Source organism: Mesoplodon mirus, assembly GCF_964341445.2.
Source record: "Mesoplodon mirus genome assembly, chromosome: 5".
NCBI lineage: Eukaryota > Metazoa > Chordata > Mammalia > Artiodactyla > Ziphiidae > Mesoplodon > Mesoplodon mirus.
The window spans coordinates 14,445,641-14,458,420 of NC_138980.1; positions in this window are offsets into that span (position 1 = coordinate 14,445,641).

Consider the following 12,780-nt stretch of genomic DNA (forward strand, 5'->3'; position numbering starts at 1 on the left):
ACCTCAGCCACTTACACCAATCATCTGAGCTGGGGCAGCTCGTACAAAATGTGTTCCACAAACGTTCACTGAATGAATGAGCATTCCCATCTATAAAATGGGATTGATAATATTTACTCCAACTATCCCATAGGATTATTTGGGAGGGTGAATTGAGGCCACTGAGATGGAAAACCCTCTAAACAGTAAAACACTATACCAATATAAGAATTATTAAGTGAACTGATATCGTTGGTTTCCAGAGACAAAAACCATCTGAGGAAGCAATTGGTGAAGTACAGCGACTTCTCCAGCTGGCAAGGGAGCAGCTCTAATCAAGGAAGTCCCTTCTCTCCAGACTATTATGACGACTGTTAGAGAAATCTTTTACATTGGTGAGTGGAACAAATTGAGAAAGACTTTAAGTGATAAGAAACAGCAGCAGGATTGGGTATATAAACAGTCAGGGTGGTGGGGAGACGGAAGAACTATCCCTTCTCAGCATTCCATTTGAGAGTTACTGATGGCCAAGTCTCAGCCCCTATTTTAGAGAAAAGGATACTGAGGCCCAGAGAGGGTACAGCGTCCCAGTGCTCACCTGGACCAAGTAGTAATCATGACAGCTCACATTATTGAGTACAGCCCTATGATTGAGCACCTACCTATATCAGGTCATTGGATCCATAGAACAATCCTATGAGGTAGATACTATAATTATCTCCATTTTACAGATAAGAAAACGAACTCAAGCCAAGCAGCTTGTCCAGGGTCACAGTTAGTAAGTGAGTGTTAAGACTTGCAACTCCCTGTTGCCAGGGCAACCAGAAGTCCACAGGTAAAGAAATCTTTGTGGGAAGAAATATATTGTTTAATTTATTGGGGGTGGGGAGAAAGATGTGACTAAAATGGAGATTACTGATGTCATAGAGTATGGGAAAACCTATAATGATCTTTCTTACTTGGGAGTGAAAAAATGGGCAAGGGCTTGGGAGCTGATAAGCCATGGCTCAGTTGAAGCCAGGCCCTAGAGAAAGAAATGCAGTTAGAGGCGCCGTAATGCCTGAGCCCTCCTGCTACCTCTCCCTCACTAGCTGACACCAACAATTCGAGGTTAATGCATGCCAGGGTTGGGAGCTAATTATTCCACCATTACAGACATAAATGTCCCCTGGAGAACAGCCAGAGATGGGAGCTAGGGAAAAGAGGAAGAGGCTGGGGAAAGAAAGAGGCTGCCTGGCTCTTACAAATGGGAAAATAATATGGCATCAGCTCGAGTGGGTTCCCAACCACTGGAATACGCTTTGCAAAAGTTTTTACAGTCTTTCCTGGTTTTTCTCCAAGCTATTTATTTGCCTGGCTGGGAAGGATTTCCAGAGGTCATCAAGCCCCCATCCCCACCTGTCAGTATCAGTGGTTCCTAAAAGAGCTTGTAGAAAACCCTTCAATTCCACAATTTATTTAATCCTAATCTGTGCCAAGCGCTTAGATGCAGGGAAGGGGGAGGGAAATCAGCCACAATGATTAGTTACACAGTTCCTGAATTTCAGGAATTTCAATACTGGGGAAGAAAAATGTGTATCCAGTCAACTCCAGCACTTGGCTAGAGACAGGGAGATTCACTCCAACTAGGAGGTTCTGGGAAGGGAGAAGTGTTTGAGGTGTGTCTTAAAGGATGAGTAACCTTTAGAGAGGGGGGAATGGGAAAGAAAGGGTATACCAGGTGATGGAAGCAGCAAAAGCAAAACTTTGGAGGGAGGAAAAGACGGAACACGTCGGAGTGGCTGGGACTTAGGGTGCAGCGCGTTGAGAGTGAGCTTGCATTGGGAGTAAAGGCCAGGGAAGTCAGCTGGGAGAGACCATGGAGGGCCTGAAATGGCATATTATGGAATTTCAAACTTTCTGCTAGAGGCAGTGGGGAGCCATTGATAACTTTTGAGGAAGGGAGTGACATAATCTGATCTGCATTTCGGAAAGAGGCCTGGGGTAGTGTATGGCAGATGGGAACAAATGGAGGCAAAAGCATCAAGGTGGAAGCTCCTGAAAGACTCCAATAGGAACAAGTAGGGATTTGAGTTAGTGTGTTGGCAACCTTGTCAAGGTGACTTTTGAGGTTAAGAGAGGGAGACACCCTTACAAATGGAGATTTCCCTTGCAAACGTAAATGTTTCTTACAAAAGGGCCTACTTGGTCTTCCAGGTCCTTCACATCTGCTGTTTCTCAGAAAATAACCAGCTTAAAACAATTAATATGCCTAAGAGACATATTTTAGGGTGGCAAATTCTGCTCCCCTACAACACCAAAAGGCAAGTTTATTATTTTTAAATAACATACATGCTACAGAAAAACTATTTGTGGTGGTGGGGGGGGAACATGTCAATGCTCAGAGAAGCTCAGGAAGAGTGAGGGGCACTCACAGTTCCCTTCTGGTGTTCTTTGACATTTTTCTGTCCAAACAAGGATGACAGTTTTCTCTAAAAGCTAGAGCTACAGCAAAACTGGGAGAAGACGGGGAAGTTTCACATTCAGTTGTGGGCATTTATTATTATTATAACCTCTTATTTTTAGATCATGAGTATACTTGAGGATGTGAATTCACCCATGTTTAGAAATGAAAATGCTGCACCTCCAAATCAGGGATTCCCCTACCATCTCCTTTCTGAAAAATCACACCAGAGGAGAAGCTAGGAAAGTGTACAGAGGCATGTGAGCATGAACATGCAAGCGCACACACACAGGCATACCCCATGCCCCACGTCCAAGGAATGTTTTACACGTCTAGAGCTAACACAGCCACTCAAGGAGAGATGTATGTATATTCAAGGTGGGGGATTGAAGATGAAGGGCTCAGAATCCCATCCCACATGGACACAGAGTTTGAAGAGAGGAGAGAGGAAGGCCAGTAATAGAACAGGGAGCCTTCCGAAGCCAAGAGATCAGGGAGACACTAGGAGGAAGATCTGAAAATGCCATGGCGGAGGAAAAGGTGGAGGTCGCTTACCCTGGGTTCGGGAGTCTGGCTCTGGAAGGCTCTGGGGCTGGAGAGAGGCCGTCATTAATCACACACCTTCCATTCACCCTGTGACTCAGCTAGCTAGATGCTTTGTGTATTTCTTTTTTGTTTGTTTTTTGACCAAGCCGCGCAGCTTGCAGGATCTTAGTTCCTGAACCAGGGATCAAACCCAGGCCCTCTGCAGTGGAAGTGCAGAGTCCTAATCACTGGACCGCCAGGGAATTCCCACTGTGTGTATTTGTGATCCTCACAATAACCCCCTGACACGGACATAAGTATCCCCTTCTGCAAGTGAGAAAAACGAGGTTCAGAGGCCGCAGGGAAGTGACTTGTCCCAGGTCACGTGGGCAGGAAGGGGCCGAGTTGGGATTCACACCACTTCCAAAAACTCATGTTCTTTTCTTTCCACCAGTGTTTCTCAAGAGGGCACTGTTGACATTTTAGGTTGGGTGGTTCCTTCGTTGGGGTGGGGCTGCCTAGGCATCGTAGGGTGTATAGGAACGTCCCTGGCCTCTTCCTGGTAGGCGCCAGTATCACCTGCCCCTCCCCACCCAAGTTGTGACAGTGTCTCCAGACATTGATGGCCACTTGTCCAACTGTGGACAAAACTGTTCCACTTGAGAAGTACTGCTCCACACCATGCCACCTCCCCCAGCAAAGGCTTTCATGGTCCCCATCCATACCGCGTGCAGAGCAAACGACCCTCCACTCCCAAGCCTGCACACTTCCTCAGCTCCACCATGTTTGCACATCGAGCCAGCTCCGTCAGGCTGGCTCAGTCAACACCATCACACCAGGGCACTTCTCTTCTCTGAAAACAAGAGGGCTGGTGGCCTTGACCGGGGTGTACATGAGACTCACCCGGGAAGTTGGTGTACTGCTTTGTTTCTTTTGTGTTTATTTTTGGTTTTCAAAGTAAAGATACCCTTGTCCTACCTCAACTCTACTGGGGCCCAGGGCTGCATGCTCCTGGTAAGAACACCAGGCCTGAATCCTTTCTAGGGCTCATCTCAACCCCACCCTTCATTCATGAGTTCACTTTGATTCAGTCCTCACCTCCCAATCACTTTTCAGTCCCTCCTGTGTGCTAGATGCTCTGTTAGGGACTGGGGTTCAGACAGGGTTTCTGGCCCAGGTTGAGGAACAGGGGATGACATACCACGGTCCAGAGCAGAACCTGCTAAAAGGCAGCTTTGCCTAGTGAGCTATGGAGCATAAAGAAAGGGGTGGCTGGGTGCTGCGTGCGTCGTGGGGGCGGGCAGGAGAGCAGGAGGGTGTGTGAATGTGCGTAGGGATGGTGGAATATGTATATGTGCGAGTGGGGATATCTGGAAGGGACTATAGGTGTGTGTACCTGCGTAGGGGAAGGGATTATGGATACACATGTATTATATATATACTTAGTGTATATGTGTGTGTGTCTATATGTGAATAGTGTTTGTGGTGTATGTGCGTGTGTGTCTTTGTGTGTGCATGTTGTGTGTGTGTATGGAAGATAAATGTATATGTCTGTGTACAGAGTATCCATGTGTATGTGTGTGTGTGTGTGTGTGTATGTGCACATGTAAGGTGTCAGGAAGAGGGAAGACCTCCTGGAAAGACCAGCACTGGGTCTGGCTCCTGAAGAATGAGGAGCAATTCAGTGGGGAGAGCAGGGTGGGCATTCCAGGAAGAGGGAACAAGGTGTGCAAAGCCCAGAGGCATGACTGAACGTGGCATGTTTGGGGTGCAGCGGCAGGAGAACAGAGAGGGGGAGAAGGGGAGAAGGTTGGGGTCACATCAGAAAGACCTTCCTGGAGACCTCAGCACCTCGTTAAGTTCTAGGCAGGTATCCCAGCCTTTTGGAGAGATGCCATCAGCAACAGGCTGGCACCTCTGGAGAGGCCCAGGAGAAGGTCTGGCAAGGCCACATCCATGGTCACACCTGAACTGGCTGCACGAATGTTTACAAAGCACATGCATACTACAGGGATTAGAAAGCTATGTTCTAAGGCTGAGCTTGGAGTGACACGTCTATAATATTCAGGGGTGGAAGACGGGCTGGAAGCAAGCCAGGAACCTGTGGCAAAAATGGGCTGGGTTGATTTCTCTAACCTCGGAGGACTGGTCTTCAAGGCACCGCTAGAATTAGCTCTTCTGTGCAAGCCTTGCCTCTCTGCCAGGTCACCTCCCTGCCTGCTACCCACCTCCCCTCCCCCACCCTCAGCCAAGTGTCTCTAACCTCGATTCTTAAGCATGAGGAAATTCAACACAACCCCACCACCTCGGCCATTACAGTACAGCCTCTTGCTCCAGGTTCCAACTAGGGCAGATCTCCTTAGCTGAGAAATTCCCCCTTTTCAATATGAAAGAGGGGATGCTGAGCAGGATACTGGGAAGGGAGTTCAGTCAAGGGAACGCGCAGTGAGAGTCCGGAGGCTGAGACCACCTCACGTGGCCCTCTTCAGCTCAGCCTCAGCCAGGCCTGGCGGAGGGGACATGGACTTGGCAGTCAGTCTCTCTCTGGCTGTGTGTCCTTGGGCAAGGACCACAGTTCTCTGTTTCCTAGAACAGGAATCCTAGAATGCCAACAGCATTCAGTAGCTGGGGTTCATTCAACAAATTTGTATACCTCCTCTGTGCCAGGCACTGGAATATATCAGGGAACAAAACAGATGAAGGGCCTTGCCTATGTGGAGCTTGCATTCTATAGGGAGGAGCCCAAGGGATGATAAATAATAAACACAGTAAATGACTGAGTTATGGAAGGTGGTAGAAGGGGATAAGATATGAAGAAAAAGGAAAGAGCAGGGTAGGGGGCTGGAAAGGCCAGGGAGGTGAATATGAAATATGGCTGACAGGGCAGAAGCAGTGGGAAGACACTGACATAAACCAGGCAGGGGACAGTGCAGCTGAGACCAGAAGTGGCTGTGTCTGGCCCTCAGAACATTCTGAATAGTTCAGCATAGTGTTCACCATTCTAACTGTCTGGACAGGCTCCCAGCCTGACTCAGTGTCTCAGGGACAGGATCCAGATCTCACAGGGCTCGCTCTGCCCACTGGGACCTGTTCAGTGTCTCCAGCCACCCCGTAACCCTCCTGGAGACTGCTGTCCCAGTCTTTTCCCTGCATTACCCACCAGGGACAAAGTGCCTGACTAACGTGGCCCCGACTTCACGTTGTGTCCTCCCCAGTATCTTGAGGTCCCTGGGCAAAGCAAACAAGCCTTAAAGATAATCTAACTTACATCTGAGGGGAGACAGGGAAGTGACTGGCCCAGGTCAGACTCCTTCATTCAGGCCCACGTCAGTGCCTGCCTGGACCACTGCCCTGGTTTCCTAGCTGAGATCCCTACCATTAGTTTCTCCAGCTCAGTCTTTCCACCAAGCAGCTGCCAGAGGGATCTTTCTACAACATAAATTTGATCATGTCACTTCCCTGTTTTCACTCCCTAGTTCCCATAAAATAAAGTCCCAACTCCTGGGCATGGCATTCAGAGGTGACCATGAGGCACCCTGCCTACTCTCCAACCTTGCCCACGCCACACTAGTGTCAAGTCCCCATGCCTCTACTCATACTGTTTCCTCCACTGGGAATGCCCTTCCTCCCTCTGACACTTTCTCACCTTTCAAGATTGAGCTCAAGCATCACCTCTTCTATAAACTTCCCTGAACCTCAGCTCTCATTCCAGATAGGATCAAGCAACACTCCTGGACTCATGCCCCCAATGTTACCTTCACTTCTATCACTCAAACTTCCAAACCTCTATTTGAGTTGAGCTGGGTACCATTTTAGTTTTCAGTCATCAAATATACTGTCCTAAGGTTTTTGTGCTACTGCATTTTCTTAAGAAATCATTCACTTCTCAGTTCTCGGGTGTTGGTGTTTCACAGAATCATAGTTTTTAGACAGCACCAGGATGAAGCTGTTGTAAAAGGTACAACAATTGTAACTGGCAAACTGCAACCTGTGGGCCAAATCCTGCCCACTGCTTGGTTTTTATAAATAAAGTATTACTGGAACACAGCCATGAGCATTTGTATATGTATTGTCTGTGACTTATTTTGCATTACAACAGCAGAGTTAAGAGAGACCACAAGGCCCACAAAGCTGAAAATATTTACTATCTGTCCCTTTTCAGAAAACATTTGCTGACTTGGATGCTCATAAGGGCAAGGACCGTGTCTGGTCTGCCCCTGGAATGTAAGAGGCACCTGACAAATACTTTTGAGTAAATGAATGATACACACCCTCCAGGATGATGGTGGAAGCTCAGGCAGAGCACTGGGTGTGGGTTTTGGGGAAGGAGCTGGAGGGTTTGGAGGGGGGTGCTATGAAAGGAGGGACTGTGGATTAGCCCAGCATTATGTTCTTCCTCTCTGATGAGAGAAGAGTGCTGCTTAGCCTCAAAAAGGAGATCCACGTCCAGTGAAGAGAGGAACACCTCCTCCCACCCAAGCTGGTTTGCGTTTGCAATGACCTTGGGTGGAACAGCTTTGAGAGCCTCGGGGTGAAGGCCAGCTGCCCCCGGCTAGGACCACACTGCTATAACAACTCCAGCAAGCAGTCCTGAGGGCTCAAGCAAGGGGTCATCCATGGAATATAGGGGAGAAGTGACAACCCTGAGACTGTATCCTCAGGGAGGCGGGGAAGGGGTTAAGAAAAGAAATAAGGAAAGTTGATTGGAAGGCCTTGGGGAACAAACCTAATGGGAATTTATACTAAAGAAAGAGGGAACAGTGGTTGATTTGGTGGGGAGAGTCACAGAAATGAATTCAGTTTTCAAAAGTTTAATTTCAAAGGAACCCAGTCACCGCAAGTGGGCAGAGCTCCAGGCACATGCTCGGGTTCATGACTCATCACCAGTCTAGAGGTGAGGTCAGCAAATTGCAGGCCGTGGGCCAAATCCTGCCCAGCGCCTGTTTTTGTAAATAAGATTTCCTTGGAACTTCACCTCGCCCATTCATTTCCCTAATACCTGTGAGTGTTTCTGTGACATCAGGGCTGAGTAGTCACAGCATGTCTCAAAGCCTTAAATAATGCAAAACCTGACCCTTCACAGAAAACATTTGCTGACTTCTGACCTGGAACCTAGCAAGGGGCTCAACCCAATCAAGGAATGTAAAATAATTGAAAGCAAGCAGGAAGATGTGGTCATTGAGAGAATGACCAGAGGTCAGACAGTCTGGTCACCATGTTCAAGGCAAAATAATGAATTAAGCAAATATCAGGTCAGAATGTTCCTGAAGTTCAAGACCAAAATGGATACCAGTGGAAAATAGAGCGGGGTCATGTATTTAAGATGGTGGCCAGGGAATCTCCAAGGCCAAGTCTGGTCTTCAGTCAATGTGGTCCACATAGATGACCCTTTAGGATCTAGGTAGCAGCAACATGGACAGCTCCGATGCCTGCCTTTATCCTCGGATCTGGGTGGCCTTCAGGTTGGCTCCACCCAGCTTGGCAAATGCCCTCTAACTTAAAATGGTCTCAGTTCTAGCCAACCAGGACCCACAGCACATCTCAAATTCGGTCCCCAGAGGAAGTCTGGGTCATCAGGAAAGAGGTCTCGGTCAGCTGGGAGGGGTTTGAGCAGAGCTGCAGATGTGCAGGCCCAGGCCCCAGACCTACACCTGGAGACATAGGTCTGCAGAGGAGACTCAGGAAGGGAGACAGACAGCATGAGACAGGAGAACAAGGAGAAAACAGAGGAAAGAAAACTGAAGGAGACAGTGGAGAGAAAGAGACATTGCTTGGGAGAAAAAGGCTGGATCTAGTTTTCCTGCTGAATAAAATAAGCCATGCTGGACAGGCTCAATAAGGTGACAGAGAACAAATTCTTTTCTCCCTTCATTAATTTATTCAGCACCTACTGAGTATCTGGTTCTATGCTGGGCATTAAAGTTTAGGAGTTTCTCTAGAAGCTCATAGTCTGGTGTGGGGGCCAGGCAAGAATACAAGTGATGTATTCTTTGGTTTATGGTGTGGTACCTGCCATGAGAGAGGTCAGTACAGAGGGTGGGGAGAAAACCAGGTAGAACAGGAGGGACTCTGAGGGACCTGTTGGGGTTGGCCTGATGGGTAGGAGGGAGAAGACAAAGGATGTTCCAGGCAGGGGAACAATATGTGCAAAGATGGATGAGGGAAGAAAGGGGAGAGAGAAAAAGTGCAAGAGACCTCCTGGGGGCATTTGGATGCCTGTAATCCAGTCAGTGTGGAAGGACAATTGCAGAATAAGGGAGTGATGGAGGGTGAGTATCTTGGAGGCCAGATCCTGAAGGCATTTGAATGCTATGCCAATAGGGCTTTTTGTTTTTGTTTTTGTTTTAACTTTTTATTTTATATCGGAGTATAGCCGATTAACAATGCTGTGATAGTTTCAGGTGCACAGCTTTATCTAGAAAAAAATCCACTGAAGGATTTTTAAGCAGGGAAGACATCTGATTGTAACAGAATTTCAGAAAGTGTATTGACAAGAGGGAATTGACAAGAGGTTGGAGGAGGGAAGCCGGAATGGGGCAGCATCCCTTCCTTTAGGGGCTCCCTCTAACATCACCTCCTCAGAGAGGCCTTCCTTGATCACCCCATATAAAATAGAACCCTTACCACCCCCATCCCCTTTAGCATCTACATATGGGTTTATTTATTTTCTGTTTGTGCACCCCTCATTAGAACAGAAGTTTCATTGAAGCTAGGACTTTGCCTGTTTGTTCACAGCTGCATCCCCAGCACCTAGAAGAGCATCTGACACATTGTGGGCTCTCAAATTCTGTTGGAAGGATGAAGGAAAAGTAATAAAAGTCCTACCTTTCTAAGAATTAGGAAACTTAGCTGTGGGCCTGTTTTTTTCTGAAGCAGTGAGCTGACTAGACTTGGGCTGGCCTTGAGGGTAGTAATGAGCTGCTCTGCAGGTCACGGAAGTAAATCACAAGCATGTGAGATCTGTATCCCAAGGCCTCAGACATGCTCTGGCAGGCCACTGTCACTGCAGAACTCTGAGAACCAGGTCCTGCAAAGATCCCTTCCATGTATGCTGGTCCTAGTGCTTCAGGATGGGCGGCTTCTGGCGCTAGGCAGGGAGGGTGCCACTGGCCACTCAGGGTCTTGGGTCTGAAATGACAGGTAAAAAATGCTTATTAAGCACCACCTGTGTGCCAGGCATAGGGCAAGGTATTCTATATATGCTAATGCCACAAAGTAGGTACTGTTATCCCCATTTTACGATGAAAAACTAAAGCTCAAAATGATTAGATGATTGACCAAGATCACAGAGTAGGAAGCGTCAGAGCCAAGATATAGGAATCCAGGTTTGACTCCAATACCTGGGCTCTGTTCTACAAAGCCATGTAAACTGAAACTTCTAATCCCAAACCAGACCCAGTGCCCCAAGCTCTGCTGGCCTCACCCCAGAGACTTTTCATCCCCTTGTGATAAATAGACCCTCAAGCCCTTCTCAACCAGAGGAACTCCGCATGACTTCTGGGGAAGATGCCAGGGATCCAGGGTGGGCAGGGGCAAGTTGGTAAATGAAATAGAGTTGCCAGATAGAAAAAAACTTTTCCTCTACCCTCTTATGTTAGTGTTTGGGGGCCTGTGAATTAAACTGACGAAAGACAGATTAACAAGAGAAAAGACAGATTTTTAAAATTCACATACAGATGGGAGTTCACAAAGAAATAGGACTCAAAGAGGCAGTTAGAACTGGGGGTTTATATAACATTTTAATAGGGGAAGGGGAGGGGGAGAAGGGCATTTACAGAAAAAGAGTGACTTCTTAGAAGTGTGGAGGACAGGGAGGAAAGGCACTTATGGGAAAACAAATGACTTTTAGGAAAGATAAATGGCCCTTAGGAGAATAGATGGGAGACGTAATAGTTTTTATAATAATGCCTGTTTAGGTGTGATGTGGAAACTTCTTATCTCTGGCGATAAGAATTAATCTTCCTGGTTGTTCTGAGGGAAGGGCTTTAGGATAATTAAGTTTTTTGAACTGTTTTAGGAAGCAATGCTTTTAGGCAGATAAGACATTTTTTATCAGGAGCCCAAATGTCTTCTGCTGAAAATAACTTTTATGCACTATGCCATATTCTGGACCCCTTTACAGCAATGAGAGGCCCCACTGGGCTCTGGAACATGGGCAACGTTGCAGGGAATGCAGACGAATATTTGGGTTCAAGGACCCCCAGAAACTGACCAGGGAATCATTTTGACAAACAAAGATAATGTACTATATATATAGCCTGACCCTCTGGCAATGACATTAAGGTTTTGTTTTTGTTTTCTTGGTTTCATTTTTTGTGTGGAGGGAATATGGTAAGGCTGGGTGCACTGGCCATGAGCTCTTTACAATAAAGTGATGGCAGAGGCTTGGTGAGACAGTTTGCCCTCTTCTGGCTCTGAAGCTCCATTGCCATGGTACACACTGTCTGCAACAAATCTTTCCTCCAGCCACTTTCCCAGGGGGAGCAGCTTCCCAGGGCACACAGTAACGGGCGTGGATGGTCTACCATCACTGGGACTGCTTCCTGGTCAGTCCAGCCCACCTTTCTCCACCTGCCCTATAGGCAACAGTGCCAGCGATTGTGTTTGTGGCTTGGGAGTGATTTCTAAGGTCTTTAATACTCTCAACTTCTGGCACAGTCTTCTAAAGGTGTCGGTGACCTAGCCACTCAGAAGAAAAGGCTGATTGAGGGAACAAGAACAAAGAAGCCAGGGGTGGAGAGAGGGAGAGGAACATCCCCCTGGCTTCTGGGATTATTGGACAATGGGAGTCTGGCTGAACCCCAGGAGATGTGAAGGATCAAAGTCAAAGCTAGTGTGTATGTTACTGCAGATATTACAGTTTCCAAGAGTTGAGATGGGAAGGTGACTGAGGAGGCGTGAGGCCAGACCTCAGCTTCTCCAGTCCAAACTCATTTCCCTGGACCAGGCGCTCCCACAGGTGTCCTCCCAGCCCCCACCCTGCCTCCTGTGCCCTCCCAACTCCTTCCCATCCTCTGGGGATCGGCTTAAATGTCAAACTCTCAAAGGGACATTTCCTCCTTAATCCCCATTATTACAGTCTGTTTATTTCCTTCACAGCTTTTATCACAAGTTGTAGTGAATATGTTCCTTGACCTCTTTATTGTCTGTCTCCATCTCTAAACTGTGAGCTTTAAAAGAGGAAGGAGCAGGTGTGATTAAGTCAGCAAGCAATATTCCGCCCGCACTGAGCACAGTGCCTGGCACAGGCTTAGTAGGTATTGAGTAATACCAAATCAGTGAGTGAATGAGACGGGAGCTCTACCTGACAGCAGTAGTCTTCACATTTTAGAATGTATAAGAATTACCTGGGGAGCTTATAAAAATTCAGATTCCTTGGCCTTATTTCTTGAGATTCCAATTCAGCAGATCTGGGGAGAGGCCCGGGAAGGTGTGTTTTTAACCCCTGATAAAACGTGTTGTAATCACCCCTGGTGATTCTGACACAGGAACCACTGATACAGGAACCACTGTCTCGGATTCAAGCTTTGTCTCCACTGCAGAGACAATGCCGAGAAAGGAACTTTCACCTCTTGCCTTTTTGCTTTTTTCCAGTCCTTTAAGCATATAAAGTCTGAAAGTTTATGCCCTGGAGATGAGGGGTGTTGCAGGGAGAGGGTGAAAGGGTGAAAGAAGAAGGTATGTATTTATTACTATTAGAAATTAGAAGTAAATACTAAAGCTGATAATACATTGCTGTTACCCAGTATACAGGTGCCATTGTTTGCATTCATTCATTGGCTCAGCAGACTTTTCGAGAACCCACTATGTGACCAAGACACTGGCCTTGATAT